Genomic DNA, 20,380 nt, shown 5'->3' with positions numbered 1-20,380 from the left:
TTGTGTGTAAAGAAGAGTGGACATTGGGACATCTGGACTCTAGTTTTGACTTGGTCATTATATGATTCAGAATTCCTTGGGTTATAAGTTGAAGAAAAGGCAACTCAAAATCACTTAAGCAAAAAGAGAGTGTATTGCTTAAGTAGTCTAGATGTTTGAGTGTAGATTGGACCTAGGTACCTCAGAGCTATAAGTTACATCAGAAAGTCTTAATTTCTGTCCATTTCTCTACTCTACCTTCTGCTTTGGCAGCTTCATTTTCAGACTCCACTTGGCAGCGTATAGAAGTCTGGTCTCATTTCCTTCCAGGCTCTAGACCAGCATGAAAGGGCAAAAATCTTTTTCCCGTACTCCTGTGGTTTGCTTGCTGGGACAGGCCAGTGTCACGCTGTCCCTGAACCATTAACAGTGATGTTTAGATTGACCATGTCTGGATGGAGCTTCACCCAGAGCCTGTAAGAGTGGAGAGGACAGATCCCCAGACAAAAGTTGAGGCTGTTACCAGGAGAAAGGGGAATTAACCCTGGGGGGCGTCAACACCACTCACTAATTTTGTGATCATGGGAAGGTAACTAAACCTCTGTGGAAAGTAAAGTTATTAATGCCTACTGAAAAAATGGATTGAATCAATAGTTTGTATGCTACATGGACCTATAACAGTGCTCAATAGACTAGAGTGCTATATAATTTTGTGCAATCATTTTTATAAGTTTTTCTAGGATTAATATGTGGGAGTGAAATGAATACGTTTTACATAAAATAATGTACATTTTCAACCAGGTAATGCCAAATCGTTTTCTGCTATCAACATATTCCTCTAGCACTTGGTGTTAGACTTTTTAGTTATTTTCCAATCTGTGGGGCTACAGGTATTGTTATTGCATTTCCTGATAACTATAAGGAACATTGAAAAAATATTTACTATGTCAGTAAATATTTTGATTATGTCATACTAGTTAGTTATATTCTGAGATGTACTTGTTCATATATTTTGCCTATCTAACTATTGCGTTGTCTGTTTGCTTTTGTAACCATTTATGGTTCCTACATTTTCAGGATACTAATATTTTGTTGGTTATCTTATTGCAAATACGCATTCCCAGTTTGTGCCTTGACTTTCCACTTTTTTATGGTGTCATTTTATGAATATAAGGTCACAATTTTAATGTCCAATTTAGCAATAAATCTCATCCTATAAGATTTGTGCTTTTTATGCTTTGTTAAGAAATCTTTCTCCCCTAAATCCTTCAGGTTATAAAGATATTCCTTCTATTTTCTTCTAAAAGTTTGAATGTTTTGTCTTTTGTATTTGAATTCTTAAATTCTCAGTAAGTTGGGACTTTATTGTGCATGCTGTAAGGTAGGTATTCAATTTCAAATTTCCTATATAGACAACCAATTTTTCCAGGACCATTTATTCGATGACTGTCTTTCTCTCTTTCTGTGAAATGCCATGTCTGTTATACATCAGATGTCCCAATAGACATGCGTCTGTTTCTTGGCTATCTGTTCTGGTCCATTTTTGTTTTTCGGCCTTATTGTCTATCTCTGAGTCAATAAGTTTTTTTTCAAACCTAGGACTTGCACATTGCTTGTGATAAAATATGACAGGCCATGACACAGAGAATCAGTGAGGCACCTATGGAGGTCTTCCATGTCCTATCGTATACCCAAACAGCGCTGCTGTGCTGACCTGGGCTCAGTAAGTTTAATTAACTTCTGCCTAATAGATACTATTGCTAGTCCCTGCTCTTGTCCACCTACGGTATTTAGGAAGAAAGGCATCATTTTTTTTAAATCACTTATGCTATTTGAATTAAATAAAAGAGTTTAAAAATGTGAGAGATTTGGAAAGTTTATGTATATATATATATTTTTTTTTTAAAATTATTTTTTATTTCTTTTGCCTATAGAAAATCTGGAGAATGAAAAAAATTTTGGGGCGCTGGCTAAAAAATAAGTCTCTCTAGGATCTATAGCTAGAGGAAAGGGGGTTTGGTGATTAGCAAAGCTGGGTGAGAAGAAGCAAGAAAGGGGTTTCTCATAGCCTGGAGTCTCAGGGCATAAACAGATGCTCCGAATAGGAAAAGCCCAGAAGGCAAGGGGGCCTTGTGGCTCTCTTGGCCCCTATGGCACACTGTTTGTACTCAGTGAAATATAATGAGAATAAAACAACGGAAGATAAAAGTAGCCAGTTAGGATGTAGATTTTAAAAATATATAGCTTTTGTGAATCTGTGTTTTTAGCCTACACAATTTTTTTCTTTCTGCGAATAGGTTTAACTACCATTGTATGTACTATCTTAATGTGGTTTTACATGAACAATACACAGCAACACGATTCTTATCTCCATGTTTTAATTATCTGGCCCTTCTCCAGGGGAAATGACTACCTTTGGTGTTCTTCAAAGAAATTTCTCTGTCTGCTTCCCAAAGAACAGGCTTAGCAAACTTAGTGGAGAAGCACATTTGAATGGCTACCTACTTTAAATAAGCTAACCCAATTAGAAAAAGGTGGGAGAGGAAGATCTTAGAACTGAATGATTCAAATAGTCAGAAATGAGATGGTTTCACTCAGAGATTCCATCCAGCCTGTCCTGTCTGGTACACTGCACATGTATGTGGTGGCAATTGATAACAATTATAAGTATGAGTTGAAGACTGTGGAGGAAAGCAGCTGCCCTAAGATGAATTGGACCAGAGCCACAGTGAATGGTGCCCGATTAATTAAAATCCCTGGTCCTTGTTAAAATCACCATTCTACTCAACAGAAGCCAGCCAAGGAAATATACAGCAAGGTTAAAGCCGGCATGTGCAATTCAGATATCGGCTGTGCTCTTGGCCCTTGACTTCTGCATCTGAACATGTTGACTCTATGCCATCTTGGATGTAGAAGTCAATCAATCCTCTTCTACTTTTCCAACCAGAAACCCCCTCATAAGTATTAACAAGGAAGGAAAAATTAGAATAAACCTTTGGCGGAGAAGATGGAGGATTGGGATTTATATTGTCCATGCCACAGCAAACTAGTTAAAAAGCAACATAAAATATTTCTGATTCCCCCAGTCTTTTGGGCCCACTCCCAAGGGAATAACTTTCTCTGGATCCTCCCATGCAGCCCCCAGACATGCTGGCCCTTCTCTCTATATTTTGCCTTCATTTTTCTTTCACTCACCTTTAGAGCATCTCAAGTTCTTCTCATTATCTTATGCACAGCAAGTTATCTACCATCTTTTGTTGTGATGGGGGTGTTGAAAATGTTAGGGTTAGGGTTATGCTGGAGGCTCTCACATCCACTCTAAAGGGCTATTTATTTGACAAGTGTTTATTGGGTGCATACCATGTGCCAAACACTGTTCTAAGATGTAAGGAGACAGTGTGGGCAAAACAAATAAGAAATCCTTACTATTATGGAGTTTATGTTCTAGTGGAAGGAGACTGTGTTAGTCTGTTTTCACACTGCTGATAAAGATGTATCCAAGACTGGGTGATTCACAAAGAAAAAGTTTAATGGACTTAAAGTTCCATGTAGCTGGGAAGGGCTCACAATCATGGCAGAAGGTGAGACATTTCTTACACTGCAGCAGGCAAGACAGAATGAGAGCCAAGCAAAAGGGGTTTCCCCTTATAAAATCATTAGATCTCATGAGACTTATTCACTACCACAAGAACAGTATGGGGGAAACCAACCCCATGATTCATTTGTCTCCCACTGAGTCCCTCCCACAACACGTGGGCATTCTGGGAGCTACAATTCGAGATGAGATTTGGGTGGGGACACAGCCAATCCATAACAGAGACAGATAAATAAATAAAACAAATTAATAATTAAAATGTATACTATATCAGATAATGATAAGAGCTACCTACAAGAATAAGACAAACAAGGGCTAAGGGATTCTGGAGAGGGCGCTGCAATTTTTACAGGGTGGTTAGGGAAGATTTTGCTGACAAGGAAATACTCTGGCAAATGCCTAAAGGAGCAAAGGGAGTAAATCTTGGATATATCGGAGGAAAGCGCATTCCAGACAAAGGAACAGCAGGAACACAGTTTCGGAGGCAGAAGTGTGCCTGGCTTGTTTCTAGGACAGCAAGGATGCTCTGGCGGCTGAAGCTGAGTGAGCAAGGGCCAGAATCAAGGGAGATGAGGTTGGAAAGATAATTAGGCAAGATCCTGAAGGGCCTTATCCTGTGACTATTTTGGCATTTACATTGAGCAAGATGGGGACACATTGGAGAATTTGGGGCAGAGAAATGGCATGCTCTGATTTGTTGGTCAAATCTCTTTATGGTTACTGAGCTGGCAGTAGACTATAGCAGGAAAATGGCGGTAGAGACTGGAAAGAGACTTATACCATAATCCAAACTGGAAATAACAGTGGCTTGGAGAAGGGTGACTGAGATACAGGTGGTGAGGAGTGTTGGATTGTGGATACATTTTTGAAAGTGTGTTAATAGCCTTTCTGATTTTTTCCACGGGCATATAGAGGAAAAAAGAGGAGAGACAAGAAAGCCTTAAAAGTTTTTGGGTTGAGTACCTGAAATAATGGATTGTTTTACTTTCAGAGGTTGAGGGTGAGGTGAAGGAAGCCCAGAAATTTGATTTTAGAACCATAGGTTTGAGACATCCATTAGACATTCTAGATGAGATGTTTTCTAGGCCCTTGGGTATAAAACACTGAAGTTCCAGGAGAAGTCTGGACTGGAAATATAAATTTGGGAGTTGCAAACATACAAATAAGAGTTATTTGGCCGGGTGCAGTGGCTCACGCCTGTAATCCCAGCACTTTGGGAGGCTCAGGTGGGTGGATCATGAGGTCAGGAGTTCAAAACCATCCTGGCCAACATGGTGAAACCCCATCTCTACTAAAATACAAAAAATTAGCCAGGCATGATGGCGTGCGCCTGTAGTCCCAGCTACTCGGGAGGCTGAGGCAAGGGAATCCCTTGAACCCGGGAGATGGAGGCTGCAGTGAGCCAAGATTGTGCCACTGCACTCCAGCCTGGCAACAGAGCAAGACTCCATCTCAAAAAAGAAAAGTTATCTGTATGTTAATGAGAGTTGTTGATAACAGCAAGGTAGCTGATATGATCCAAGACATGAGAGTCAAAGCTTATCAGAATATTTCACCTAAACCAATAGTAAGCAGTTCCCAAGCGAATGTCTCTTACACATCATTCTGGTTGGGTTGCAGATGTCTAGGACTCTATGTGCTCTGACCTCTTACTTCCTCTCTGACCAGTCTCCTGTGTTTCTTGTCCTGGCTCATTCTGTTTCTGGCTCACTGTGTTCTTTGCTGCTTTTTGAATGTGCCACATGTGCTCAAATTGTATGGCTTTAACATTTTCCTTCTACCTGAAAGTCTTCATTCCCAGAGATATGCAGAGTTTACTTGTTTATTTCCTTTGGGTCTCTCAATGTCACTTTATGCATTACTTCTCTCTTGCTGCATAACAAATTGCTCCAAAACTTAGTGGCTTAAAATAATGACAAATATTTATGATCTTACCTTTTCTGTGGCCAAGTATTTGGAAGCAGTTTAGCAGAGTGCTTCAGTGAGTTCAGACTTCAGCTGGGGCTGCAGCCATCTGAAGGTTTTACCGGGGCTAGAGGTTCCACTCGCAAGCTTGTTTATTCACATGGTTGACAAATTAGTACTCTTGGTGGGAGGTCTGACTTCCTTCCTGCATGGTCTTCTCCCAAGGATGTCTGAGTGTCCTTATGCCATGCAGGCTGGCTTGTCCCAGAAAGAATGATCTAAAAAAGCAGAGTGGAATCTTTGGTGCCTTTTATGACCCAGCCTCGGAGGTGAAATACCTTAATCCTTGCTCAAGTCTATCACACTGAGACCAGCCCCATTTGGGAAGAGACTATCCAAGGGTGTGAACACCAGAAGATGAGGTCCATTGAGGGTCATCCTGAAGGTTAGCTACCACATAGTGTCAGAGACATCTTCTCTAAATAACCTGTGTGTTATAGACTGAATGCATGTAGCCGTCCAAAATCGAAACATTAAAACTTTAACACCCAGCGTGACTATATTTGGAATAGGGAAGTAATTAAGGTTAAATGAGGTCAGAAGCATGGGGCCTTCATCTGATAGCTTAGGATCCTTATAAGAAGAGAATCTAGGGGCCGGGCGCAGTGGCTCAAGCCTGTGATCCCAGCACTTTGGGAGGCCGAGGCGGGTGGATCACGAGGTCAAGAGATCGAGACCATCCTGGTCAACATGGTGAAACCCCGTCTCTACTAAAACTACAAAACATTAGCTGGGCATGGTGGCGCGTGCCTGTAATCCCAGCGACTCAGGAGGCTGAGGCAGGAGAATTGCCTGAACCCAGGAGGTAGAAGTTGCGGTGAGCTGAGATTGCGCCATTGCACTCCAGCCTGGGTAATATGAGTGAAACTCTGTCTCAAAAAAAAAAAAAGAAGAGAATCCAGAGAGCTCACTCTTTCTCCCTCCTCTAGCAAACACTGAAAAAAGGCCATGTGAAGATACAGCAAGAACTTGGCCATCAGCCAGCCAGAAGAGAGCCCTCACCAGAAACAGAGTCAGCTGGAACCCTGATCTCGAACTTCTAGCCTCCAGAATGGGGAGAAAATAAATGTCTGTTGTTTATGCTAACCAGTCTGTGATATTTTGTCATGAAGTTCTGAGCTAATGCATAGCACAAAACAGCAACTTCCTTCCTCAGCACTTTCCATCCCTTTACCCTGATTTATTTTTCTCCACAGTACTTATCACAACCTGATACTTTATTTATTTATTGTCAGTTTCTCCTTACTAGAGTGTAAGCTCTCTGAAGGCAGGGAATTTGCCTCTTTGTTTACTGTTTTATCCTTGGGCCCCAAAACAATGTCTGGCCCGTGACAGGTACTCAAAATTACTTGTTGAATGACAAATGAATGGATGAATATTGGATACTGAACTTTATTTTATTTCTATTGATTGTTTCTTTGGTGGCTGGGATTGTTCTTACTTTAGGTAGACTTTGCATTCATTATACCCTAGCACTGTTTCTGAAGTCAGGCACAAAACAGAGATATTTTAAAATCTCAGTTAATCGTGTACATGTATTATTAAGTTATAATGGGCTATCTGAAAATTAACACAGTGAAACATAAGCTCACTTGAGAAAATTTTGAGTTTCCTTTCACTTGAGTAATAAACTGTTGGCAACTTGGAATTCTTGGGGCTGTTTTTCCTGCCTGAGGGTGAGCATTCTGTACCTTTGTAGAGAAGTGGAAAGAACAGGTTATGACCACTCCTGATGAAATACTACATGTGCTTTTGTGTGTTCTGAAAGACAGAGAGACTGTAAAGAAATATAAAATATACTTCTGTATATTCCAATTTTTCCATTATGCTTATGTACTTACTTCTGTAGTTAGAAATAAAAAAGTAATAAAGATGAAATTTACAAAAGAATAATAATTTGGAAATAGGATAAACTCATTAATGTCTATGTCTGCTTTTTACTGATGGGAATTTTTAGTTAATCTCTCTGACTCTTAGATTCCTGCCATGTAGTCAGGAGATAATAACATGGAAGTTCAGCCTTGATTTCTTACATAGAAAAATGTCACAGTCTTGGAGTGTGTTAGCTCATTCTTGTAGCCTTTGGTAAAGTCCTGAAAGAAAGGGAAGTGTTTAGTCCAAGCTGGCTCTTATAAGAGGAAAACAGACATAACCTTGCTGTGTAAAGTCCTTTTCGTTAGCAGAACCAGGGGCAGCTGGATTGGCTGACCAAGGCCATCCTTTCATTACCAAGGATGGGAATTCCTGCCAGCCTTCTATGACTGGATATAAGATATGTTAAGGACCAATTGTTCTGAATTGTTCTCCCTATTTGCCTTTGTCCAAAAGGGAGTCTACCGTGGCTACCTTGTTTTCTTTCTACCATTATTCTGTTGAGTATGGTGTATTGGAAATATTTAAATTTATGTAGTCATATGTTGGTGGACTCTGAGAAGTTTATGCATGGGCCTGACTCAGAGGAATATACATTCCTCAGAGATGCTGGGCTTGGATCTAGATGTAGCAATGAGGTGAGACTTCTGATTGTCTCCCTCATAAAGCACCTTTTCCCATAATAAATACTCAGGAGGGTAGCTACTACCATCCCCGTCATTGTTATTAATGCCACTCCTTTCTCCCCCTCTACAGTAACACAGACACCGCCATTAATTTCACCTCTATCTGGGCTTGCTTAACACTTACAGGCTAGCACTTCCATAGAAGCATGGACACGCTTACAGCCAAGATTCTCAAAAAGCTAGAGCAACAAGAAATCAGCACACTTTCAGCCAACAGTTGCTGGAAGAATCTAAGTGAGTAGGGATAAATTAGTCACACTACTGATATTGATGGACTTGGACAATTCTAATCAAACTAGAATGGGAAACACAGGGGATTCAGAAAGGCAGGTCAATAAACAAGAAAACCCATTGAAAAAAATCACCGGTGTAATGATTGGACTTCCCATCTTTGGCTCCTTTCCCACCATCCTAGGGCGAGTCAGTCCTGTAATCCGCTCTTTTCTTTGCCCCTGTCAGGCTCCCTTCTCTGGCTCCTGCTGCCTCAATACCCCCTTGTAGCTCTTTCCTGCACACCCCCACCCCTTACATTTATATAGGCTTGACAGGCTTTTCATAGCTTTTAAGGAAAACGTTTCAGACCATCATTTTATTTAATTGTCTTGGACTTGGGGAAAAATGACAAAATCCCTTTCCTTAGAACATGAAATCCAAACACTTACTACTCATCTAAACTCAGCTTAAAGCAAGGTCTTGTATGTCGCTGGTGGAAACATGACTGTCCTCTCAAATTATAAAGCTATAATGGGCTTTCTTTGGTCCACATTATTTCATTGAAAGGTCTGTATTAGTTGCTTACTTCAAAAAGGTGAAGAAATTTCACATACTAGTTTGGATTTCTGAAATTTTTTTTGAAAAATCAAAAGATCTGGCAACACTGAGCCCATACGTCTGCAGAACAAGGGCTGCTGGAGCCGTCATGGCTTCCTTCAATTTCTGCAGGAGCTCTTCAGTTCTGCAGTTTCCACATGGACAACTTCATGCATTCTTGGTGTTGCCTTGGCTCTTATGGGCCGTTCAGTGTTTGACTTCACTGTTAGACAAAGTGCGTTGTAGTTTCTCTTTGAACTGTCTCACGCTTCCCCTGAAGCAGATGTTGGAATAGAGTTGTGTATAGAAGTTGTTGGAAGAGGCATTAACTATGGTGAAAGAGCTGCAGCCATTTCGTTTAGAGGGCTTACTCATTCATTTAGTTATTCAGTCATTCATTCCCATGATCCTACTTCCTCTCCATGATTGCTTATCACTTCATTTAAATAGACATTATAAAAATTCAAACAGCACAAAAAGGCATGTGTAAAAATCTTCTAATCTTCCTTTGCAGAAACTACCTCTGTTACTAGGTTTTTGTGTCTTCCTTCCCAGGATAAACTGTATTTGTAAGATATGTCCCACTTCATGTTATACCAAACGGTGACAGAATACAGACTATTCTGCACTTTCCTTTTTTTTTTTTTTTTTTGAGAAGTTTAGCTCCTACGTTTTTGCCCCTGGCCTAGCGTTACAACCTTGACAAGATTGAGTACTCTTTACAAGCTTGTTTTTTTTTTTTTGCTTAATAATATATCTTGCAAATTACTCCATATTGGTGTAGATTTGCCTCATTCTTTCTAAAGTCTGCATAGCACTTCATTTTATTGAGGCACTATGATTTGTTTAAGGTTATTAATGGGTCTGTAGCTTGTTTTTAATCTCTTGTGAATACAAATGATGCCACAATGAACATACCTGTAAACATTTACGAAGGGTAAATTGTGCCAGCATATTTGTTGGATAAATTTTGAGAAACGGTGTTGCTTGGTCAAAAGGCATAAGCAGTGGTGTGGGTATGCCACAGTTCACTCTCACAGGCTTACAAGCAGCTGATTTCCCAGCATCTCTTCCCAATTCCATGATCAATGACATTTATATCACGGAAATATGCAAATACCACAACCTAGGGCTTAGGGCTTCCCTCCTCCCTCCTGAAGAGCTGGTTGTTAAATGTTGTCATACTGTAATTCAATTCTGATACTAACTACCCAGAGTTAGCCCGCTCCACAGGTTAAGGGCACAGTCCCTAAGAAGAAGACTTACCTCATTTCAGATGCCAGCCACATGTGCAGGAATCCATAGGTAACCCACAGTTTTGACAAATTAGCTACAAATTTGGGAGTTTCCTCAGCCCCCTCGGGTTTGATAATTCATTCATTAGAATGATTCCTAGAACTCCAGAAATCTGCATCTATAATTACAGCTTTATCATGAAGGATAGGAATTAGGAACAGCCAATGAAGATACTCATAGGTGAGGCCTGGGAGGGTCCCAAATATGAAGCTTCTGTGTCCTCACCCTGTGGCTTCAAGACGCATCACCCGTTTGGCACATCAATGTGTCCAGCAACTAGGAAGCTCACTGGAGCTTCAGGTGTTCAGAGTTATAATTTGGGTTTCATTATGTAGGCAGGATTGGTCGACTCTGGTCATGTGATTGTGCTTAGTCTCTATTCCCCTCCTCCCTCCTTTGGGGGGATCAGGAGATTATAAATGAATCTCAGGTGTGCCAAAGCCCAACCCTTTAATCATATAATTGGCTTTTCTGGCTTGGCCAGCTCCTACCCTGTAACTACCTAGGAGCCCACCTTGAGTTACTTTTTTAGCATAAACTCAGGTGTGGTCCCAGGAGCTCACCATGAATAAAAAAGACACTCTTATTTATTATTCAGAAAACTCCAAGGGCTTAGAGGATTTGTCCCAGGATGCTGGGCCAAAGACCAGTCAAATTATTTGTTATACAATAAACACAACAGCACATCGCTGGGATATAAGTATTTAAAAGTGTTGACACATATTTCCAAATTGTCCTCCAAAGAGGTTGTACCAAATGTGCATTCCCACCAACAATGCATAAAAGTGTTTTTGGGGTGACAATTCTGACCACAGTGATTTGTCATACTGGATCACCAGAGCGTGCCAGTTATTTCTTTGAGACTGAGCATGAGGAACTCTGGGTTATTTATATGTCATTGGGAGGATATATTTATATTCTTGCTGAGATCTTCAAATGCAACCAATGCTTGTAAACTTTTCTTATGGCTCTCTGCTTCCATTACTTGAGCAAATAGATGTTGGTAAAATTCACCAGCTATTAATAGAAATGAGAGTAATTCAGATAGCTCACAGTTAGTTTTAGCTTTTCTATAATCACTCTTCCTCATTAGAAAATTTCTCTAAACACTGCTGCCTTGCAAGAGTAGCATTCATGCGTGATACAATCTCACAACGTTGGGGAAGGCCATTCTGAAATTGACAATAATAAGAATGTTTCGAAAATATCATTGTGTGTTTTTACTGTTTTCCTTCACTTGTAATGCTAATTTGTTCCAAAGCATCATCAAATCCTATTGCGTAATGCCTTACTAGAATAGATAAGAAAAATACATAATCATTAAACAAAGATTATTTCTATTCATTAAAGTTTAAGAAATATGTTGTTAATATATATTAATTCAAGACTTCAAAAACAGCTTGGATAGTCAGTAGGTTAAACGGTCCTCTTGAAAATCTAGACCAACATTGTATAATAAAGTTTTCTGTGATATTGGAAATCTGTATCTGAGCCGTCCAATACGATAGCTGCTATCCACAACATGTGGCTAATGTGACTGCGTAACCAAATATTTAATTTTATTTAATTCTAATCTAAATTTAAATAAGTAAATAGGTACATGTGTCTACTGGTTACCTTATTAGACCAGTTCTAGGTTATAAAGACAGATTTAACCTTTGTTCTTTTCCTTTTTTCTGATTTCTGATCCCTTCCCCTAGCTAGTCATGGAAAATGAGGGAAATGAAAGGACCTAAACAGGCTCATTTCTAAGTGCTTGATACATATCAATTCCTTTAATCCTCTCGACAACTGTGTACGATAGGTACTAACACGATTTCTCTTTTATTAAATGCAAACGAGAAAGTTGAGATTACATAACTTGGTCGAGGTCACACAGCTGATAAGTGGTGAACCTAAGACTTGAATACAGAGAATGCGACTTTAGGAGACCATGCTCTTAACTGCAATGCCACACTGCCTCTAAATCTATATGCAAAGAAAATAAAAATCACAAGTGAGTAGTATTTTTTGTTTTCCAAATAGGCACTTGAGAATTGACATCAAAGGATCAAGGCAGTGGGGATAAGGGTCCTAGGATGAGAGCACAGGGTGGGGGCGTGGAGAGGTGTGGAGTCAGCCTAGCACCTTCCAGGGCCAGAGCCAGTCTGTGCATGGGTATTTATCCTCCACCTACAGACCGTCTGCTGACATTTGATTAAACACATCATGGAGGCCCACACAGAGGAGCGGTGTCAACAGTTTTTCCTGGTGCTCGTGGGCCTTTCATCGTCAGTGGCTGTGGATTTTCTGGCAAAAGGAAGCCTGTCTCTACCCATGGACTTTGCAGAGATTCATTTAAAAGCTGAAACAAAGTGTACTATATTGTTCTATTATCAAATTTTTTAGCTGGGAATTATTTTCCCAGAATCCCCCTCCCTCTATGGTTCTAGGATAGAGTTGGCCAAAAAAACAACTTGCATAAAACTTGGGTGGCAGAAGTGAAGCACGGACCATAGCCCATCTTCCCATCTGCTGGTTCTTCTGACCGACAGATTCATTTCTGGCTCCAGGTCGCTTCCAGATGCCTGGCAGTGGACCCACCAGGGGTAGCTCCACAGGGGAAGAGCTGCTTATAGGCTTCTCCACGAGCTCCCCTCCCAAGATCTGCTTCAGTGGCTGGAGACCCCCTGTGCACTGTAACTTGGCTATTGGCCTCAGTGCTTCAAGAAGGCTGATTGGTAACCTTTTCTCTGACCCTCCAACCCTTTCTGGGACTTTCTCTCCCAGCAACTTCCACAGTTGTGTGAGGTCTGATTCTGCTAATACATTTCTGTCTTAGTTTGTTTTCTGCTACTCGAACAGAGTACCACAGACTGAGTAATTTATAAAAAAGAGAGTTTTATTTTGGCTCATGGCTCTGGTGCTGGGAAGTCCAAGAGCGTGGTGTTGGCTCTGGTGCTGGGAAGTCCAAGAGCATGGTGTTGGCTTCTGGTGAAGGCCTTCTTGTATATCATCCTGTGGATTGAAGGTAGAAAGTGGAAGGGAGCCCATGAGACAGAGAGGAAAGCAGGGCCTACACTTCTGTGATAACTAACCCACTCCCACAATAACAGCATTAATCCATCCATGAGAGTGGAGCCCTGATGACCTAATCACCTCTTAAAGGTCCAACCTCCCGAAACCACTGCATTGGCAATTAAGTTTCAGCGTGAATTTGTGGGGACATTCAAACCACAGCAATTCTTTGTTACATCCCAGTGGCTCTGCTCCCTGAGTAAAACTGTGATTCTCATACTATACTATTAATAAGATGCTCAAAACACAAGCTGGACTCCGTGATGCTCAGAGGAGCCATGCGGGAAAATAAGTCTCAGCCCTAGTACTTGGGCAGGTCTGGAGTTGTGAAATCCTCCCTACTACAACTGTTTATAATATTTGTTTTCTTGGAAGTTTCCTTCTGCCTGTACAAACTACAAGGACAAACTCCAGCGGATGAAGATGCTTCAGCGAGATGTTCCCAAGGCACCATGGACTGCCCTGCATACCCCTCTCCCACTACAGAGGTTGTCCCATAATAGTGTAATGCTCTATTCAGTGGTCTGCAGTCTCTGCCTTGCTGCCAGATATGAGAAGCTGGTAACCACATGCTGGGCTCACCATTCCATCCCCAGGGCCACTGTGCCTGAGAGCAGTGGCTCAACTTGAATGAATGAAGTATGAGAGAGTGAGCTTTGAATTAATGTGACCTCACTGTGGTGAAGAACAAGGATGTAGACGACCTTGTCAGTGCCCTGGCCAGAAGCTCTTGGGTTCCTTTGACCTTTTCTGTGAAGTCTTTCCCAGCTTCAGTGTATTTTTGTTTCCAAAGACCTGTACCTGGGACTCTTCTTCAGAGGCCTGTTCTCAGGCTACTGGACCCGGTCAAAACTGCCTGGGAGTTTATGTGTCCTTAAGGCAGCGTGTAGGCAATGACTGACCGTGTGATCAGGAAAGCTCTAATGCATAGCTTATACTCCAAGCTCCCCTGGGGATCAATCTGGAGCTACCCTCTGTGAGACCTTACCTACCTCTCTCCCCTGCTTGGCTATATCCTGCCTGGCTTACCTCATTCTTTTACAGGCCTCTCTTAACAGCACTCCTGTAATAAGTCACTAACTCCTGAATCCTCCTCTCAGGGAGTATGTCCAGAGAAACTAGCCTGAGACCATGAATATCTAAGGAAGAACATTGGCTTCCAATCCGATTTGCCAAACTCAAGCCACCTTCCCATCCTGATAAAATGGCAGTTCCCAAAACTGAGACAGTAAGATGGGAAAAGGGTTTCCTTGCTAAAGTAGGTGAAAGATGCAATCTATCAGTCTGTGTCTGATCAGGAAACAGAAACTACTCCAGGTTTTTAAATAGGCAGTTGGTTATAAAGGTGTTAGAAGAGCCAGGGGAGAAAAGGGGGAAGGTAAGTTTTTCCAAAGATCAGTAGCTGTGGGAAACAGATACCACCTCTAGGTTTGAAAGAGCAGAGAGCAAAGGTGTTGCTTAGAGTACACAATGTGTTAGTTGATCTCAAAGTTTCCATCTTTTTCCTGATGGTAAAAATCATCCGAAGACTCCCAAACCTTTAGAATTGGTGCAGAAAAATCTTATTGGGGCAGATGAGTAGGGGAGAAGGAAAGGACAAGAGACAGGACAATAAAAGAGACAGCAAAAGGTATTGCCTACAGTCTAAAAAGCATCCCTTTACGAACACCCAGGAATTTTCATGGGGTATTTAGCCCTTTCCTTGTCTCATATAGGGCAGAAACTAAGGGGGCCACGGTTCTTTCTGTCTTCTTTGGAATGCTGACGGATATGCTTTCCTCTAAACAGAAGTCTGTACGTACCCCAGAAGCAAGCAAGCATGCTTTTTAAACACAAATGAGTTTTACAGGAGACCTGTAGGTTCTCCTGTTTGGTTGCAAAATACAGCTCATCTCCTGGAATGAGCCCAGAGACTTTGGCATTTGTTGAGAATCAAAGTCATAGTTGGTTAATCCCATCTGCTTTCAAGAAATAAGAATAATCAGTGTCAATGTGTCTCAGACTCTATGCATATTATTTTCCCTTGGGTCTCCCATAGGTTTCTGTTTGCTCAGAGAATTTTAAGCCATGTCATAAGAAAGACAACTTAAAACTCCACTCTGTTAATTTTCAATTGCTACTATGACAAACTATTATGAATTTGGCTTAAAAACAACATAAATTTATTATCTTACTGCTCCGGGTGGGAACCCTTGGTCTACGTACAAGATGTCAGCAGGTTGCGTTCCTTCTGGAGGCTGTGAGGAACAATTCCTTTCTTTGCCTTTTCTAATTTGTAGCAGCACTCTGCATTCCTCAACTAAAAGCTCCTTCTTCCAGACTCAAAGCGAGTGGCACAGCGTTTCTTTCCTCTCTGGTCTCTATTTCCATCCTTACATCTTCTCTCTCTCTGACTCTGATCCTCCTGCCTCCTTCTTGAAAGGATCCCTGGCATGACACTGGACTAACTGGATAATCCAGGCAAAATTCTCCTTCTCAAGACCCTTGTCGTAGTCACATCTACAAAGTCTTTTTTATGATGTAAGGTTACATATTCACTTGTTCCGAAGATTAGAACGTGGATATCTGCTATAGACAGAATGTTCGTGTCTCCTTAAATTTATGTGTTGAAACCTGATCTCCAATATGATGACATTAGGGTGCGGGGCCTTTGGAAGATGATTAGGTCATGAGGGTGGATTCCTCATATATGGAGTGAGTGCCCTTATAAAAGTGGTCCCAGAGAACACCTTTATCTTTCTGCCACCTGAAGACACAGTGCAAAGACAGGCATTTAAGAATGAGGAAGCAAGCCCTCACCAGTCACTGAATCTGCAGGCACCTTGACTTGAAACTTGGCAGTCTCCAGAACTGTTAGAAATAAGTGTCTGTTGTCTATAAGGTACCCAATCCATGGCATTTTGTTATGGCAGCCTGAACAGACTAGGGCAGCACCTTTGGTGAGGACGATTATTCAGTCTACTATACCCACTGTTTATCATATATATTAAATGGAGGGAGGTCAGAGGGTGTCGGGATTGATTATAATCCCACATCTAATGAAAAAGGCAGCTTCTGTCTGGCTGTTGAAATGAAAATTATTTGGCAAAAAATATTAACCCCGCTTTTCTTGGCCCTTTGCTATTTTTAACTAAATCACTTTAGGCCTTTTATTCATTGAGCAGGTATTTTTTAGAGCATTCGACACATGTGTCCCAGGTTCTGGAACTCCAGTAATTCACACAGAGGGCAGAAAACAGATCACCAGAAAAACAGAATTGGCATGAGAATATGAGCTCGAGATATGCCTACTGAGCAGTGTGATCAGGTAGTCAGGTGAATCTGGACGTTTGGGGATCAGCTCTCCACACATACTGGGCTTAGGATATCTCACCACCAATGAGCCAGTGTGCATGCCATACTGTGCCTGGAGCTCTTAAGCCACCACTGCCATGCCATTCAGCATTGGTATGCATCTGAATCACCTGTAAAGCTTGTTCATCACCCACCACTCTCAGAGCTTCTGAACCGAAAGATCTGGGGTGAGAACCTGGGATTAATATGTGTGAAAAACCCTAAAGATTATTCTCACTAAAGCTTAAGAATTTTCACACTCCTGTCTTGGAGCCCTTACTGACATTTAAGTCCTAAAGGCAGTTCTTGTGAAACAGAGAAGAACATCATAGGAATCTAACCAAATGCCAGCTTGGTAACTGCCACATTTATGACCTTGAATCTATACTTTATTTTTTATTATTATTTGTATAAATTTATGGGGTAAAATTGCAGTTTTGTTACGTGCATAGATTATACATGGTGGTCAAGTCATCACCTGAATAATACACGTTGTACCCATTAAATAATTTCTCATCTTCCTCCCCCTCTCATCCTCCCACTCTTTTGGGTCTCCATTATCTATCCTTCCACTCTCTATATTCATGTGTACCTATTTTTTAGCACTCACAAATGCATAAGAGTACATAATGTTTGACTTTCTGCGTTTGGCTTGTTTTACTTAACACAGTGACCTTGGTTCCATCCATGTTGCTGTAAATGACATAATTTCATTTTTTATGGCTTAATAATATTCCTTGTGTATATATACCACATTTTCTTTATTCATCCATCCATCCATGGACATTTAGGTTGATTTCATATCTTTGCTATTGTGAATAGTGCTGCAATAAACATACAAGGGCAGGTATCTCTTTGATAAATTGATTTCCATTCCTTTGGGTAGACTCCTTTAACAGATTGAGAAATCTTTCTATTGTTCTCCATGCAGTTGTACTAATTTAAATTCCCACCAAAAGTATATAAGAGTTCCCTTTTCTTCAAATACTTCCCAACACATGTTATTTGCTGTCTTTTTAATAATACCTATTCTGACTGGGTAAGGTGATTATTTCATTGTGGTGTTAATTTGCATTTTTCAAATGATTTGTGAAGTTGGGCATTTAAAAATATATGTGTTGGCCGTTTATATGTCTTCTTTTGAAAAATATTTATTCATGTCCTTGGCCACTTTAAAACATTTTTAATTATTTTTATTTTATATTTTATTATATTAATTTTCTTTTTTAGAGATGGTGTCTCTTGTTGCCCAAGCTGGAGTGCAGTGGTGCGATCTCAGCTCACTGCCACCTCCGCCTCCCTGTTTCAAGCGATTCTCTTGCCTTAGCCTCCCAAGTAGCTGGAATTACAGGTGCCTGCCACCACTCCCAGCTAAGTTTTGTATTTTTAGTAGAGATGAGGTTTTGCCATGTTGGCCAGGCTGGTCTCAAAATCCTGACCTCAGGTGAGCCACCCACTTTGGCCTCCCAAAGTATTGGGATTATGGGCATGAGATACCATGCCCAGCCATTTACAAATTATTTTTAATTATTATCATTATTTTGAGACAGAGTCTCGCTCTGTTGCCCAGGCTGGAATGCAGTATTATGATCTCAGCTCACTGCAACCTTTGCCTCCCTGGTTCAAGTGATTCTGGTGCCTCAGCCTCCCCAGTAGCTGGGATTACAGGTGTGCACCACCATGTCTAGCTAATTTTCATACTGTTAGTAGAGACAGGGTTTCACCATGTTGGCCAGGCCTGGTCTCGAACTCCTGATCTCAAGTAATCAACCCTCCTTGGCCTCCCAAAGTGTTGGGATTACAGACATCAGCCACTGTGCTTGGCCTTATTTTTAATTATTGAAGGTGCATAGTAGGTGTATGTAGTTATGGGGCACAGGCTTTGCCACTTTTTAATGGGATTATTTGCTGCTTTTGTTGTTGGTGTTGAGTTATTTGAGCACCTTGTATATTCTAGATATTAGTCCCCCATCAGATGAATAGTTTGCAAATATTTTCTCCTATTCTGTGGTTGTCTTTTCACTTTGTTGATTAGTTCTATTCCCATGAAGAAACTTGTTAGTTTAATGAAATCCCATTAGTCTATCTTTTTTTTTTTTTTGAGACAGAGTCTCACTCCATCACTAGGCACCAGGCTGGAGTGCAGTGGCGTGACCTCGGCTCACTGCAACCTCCGCCTCCTGGGTTCAAGCAATTCTCCTGCCTCAGCCTCCCGAGTAGCTGGGACTACAGGCGTGCACCACCATGCCCAGCTAATTTTTTTGTATTTTTCATAGAGATGGGGTTTCACCATGTTGGCCAGGATGGTCTCGATCTGTTGACCTCGTGATCTGCCCGCCTCAGCCTTCCAAAGAGCTGGGATTACAGGCGTGAGCCACCACGCCCGGCCCCATTAGTCTATATTTGTTTTTGTTTCCCGTGCTCTTGGGGTTTTAGTCATAAATTCTTTGCCTTATACCAATGTATAAGAGTTTTTTCCTAGGGTTTATTCTAGTATTTTATAGTTTTAGGTTTTACATTTAAGTCTTTAATCCATTTTGATTGACTTTTGTATATAATAAGAGATAGGGATTTAGTTTCATTCTTCTGCATAGGACAATCCTACTATTCCAGCACCGTCTACTGAAAAGGTTGTCCTTTCCCCCAGTGTACGTTCTTGTCAGCTTTGTCAAAGATCAATTGGCTGTAAATACGTGGCTTTATTTCTGGGTACTCTTTTCGGTTCCATCGATCCGTGTGTCTGTGTTTATACCAGTACCATGTTTGTCTGGTTACTGTAGCCTAGTAACGTAATTTGAAGTCAGGTAATGTGACGCTGTCAGCTTTGTTCCTTTTGTTTAGGATTGCTTTGGCTATTTGGGTTCTTTTTTAGTTCCACATGAATTTTAGGATTATTTCTCTAATTATGTGAAAAATGATGTTTGTATTTCAATAGGAATTGCATTCAATCTATAGATTGCTTTGGGAAGTATGGTTATTTGAACAATATTAGTTCTTTTACCCCATGAGCATGGCAGGTTTCTTGTTTGTTTGTGTTATCTACAGTTTCTTTCATCAGTTTTATAGTTTTCCTTATAGAGATGTTTTACCTCCTTGATTAAATTTATTTAGGTATTTTATATATATATATATACACATAGATATACACACACATTATTATATATATACTTTTTTACATCTGCCACATCATTTATTTTATTTGCAGGAGGAGCTGGAACAAATTTCAAGGGAGGTTTTCATTTTCCCCCAAACATGAATCATTCAAGTAAAACCAACTTAACTACAGAAATGTTGCAAAGTAAAGGGAAAGCAGCACAACACCTCAAGAGGCAAAGGCTTGGGGGAAGAGCTGGGCGCGGTCACATATAACATAAGCATAAATGCCTTCCGATTCACCTGCTCAGGACCACCTCCCCAGAAGGCAAGCGCAGGGACCCATTTTAAGAGGGTGTTTTCCCCCAAACAGCTGAGAATGCTTCAACTCAAACAGCTCAAGGTAAAAGACAAAAAAGAAAAACCAAAAAACCAAAAAAGAAACTCCAAAAAACCCCATGAACCACCCAGCCATAACCACCTTCCTTAATCGATCATAGGAGTTTTTCCTTTTATAAATAAAGATTAATAAAAAATATTGAAAAAATTCTTTTCTCCTCTTATGTTTATAGAGATAATAGAATTCATAGGTTTCTTAGAAAACAGAATACCGCCCTCCAGGTTCCACCCTGCTGCTGGGAGGGTGAGCAGGACTAGAATGTTTGAGACACTGGAGCCGCTGCTGGAGAAGGGA

This window comes from Cebus imitator, unplaced genomic scaffold, assembly GCF_001604975.1.
Source record: "Cebus imitator isolate Cc_AM_T3 unplaced genomic scaffold, Cebus_imitator-1.0 Scaffold21, whole genome shotgun sequence".
NCBI lineage: Eukaryota > Metazoa > Chordata > Mammalia > Primates > Cebidae > Cebus > Cebus imitator.
This window is presented reverse-complemented; position numbering follows the sequence as displayed.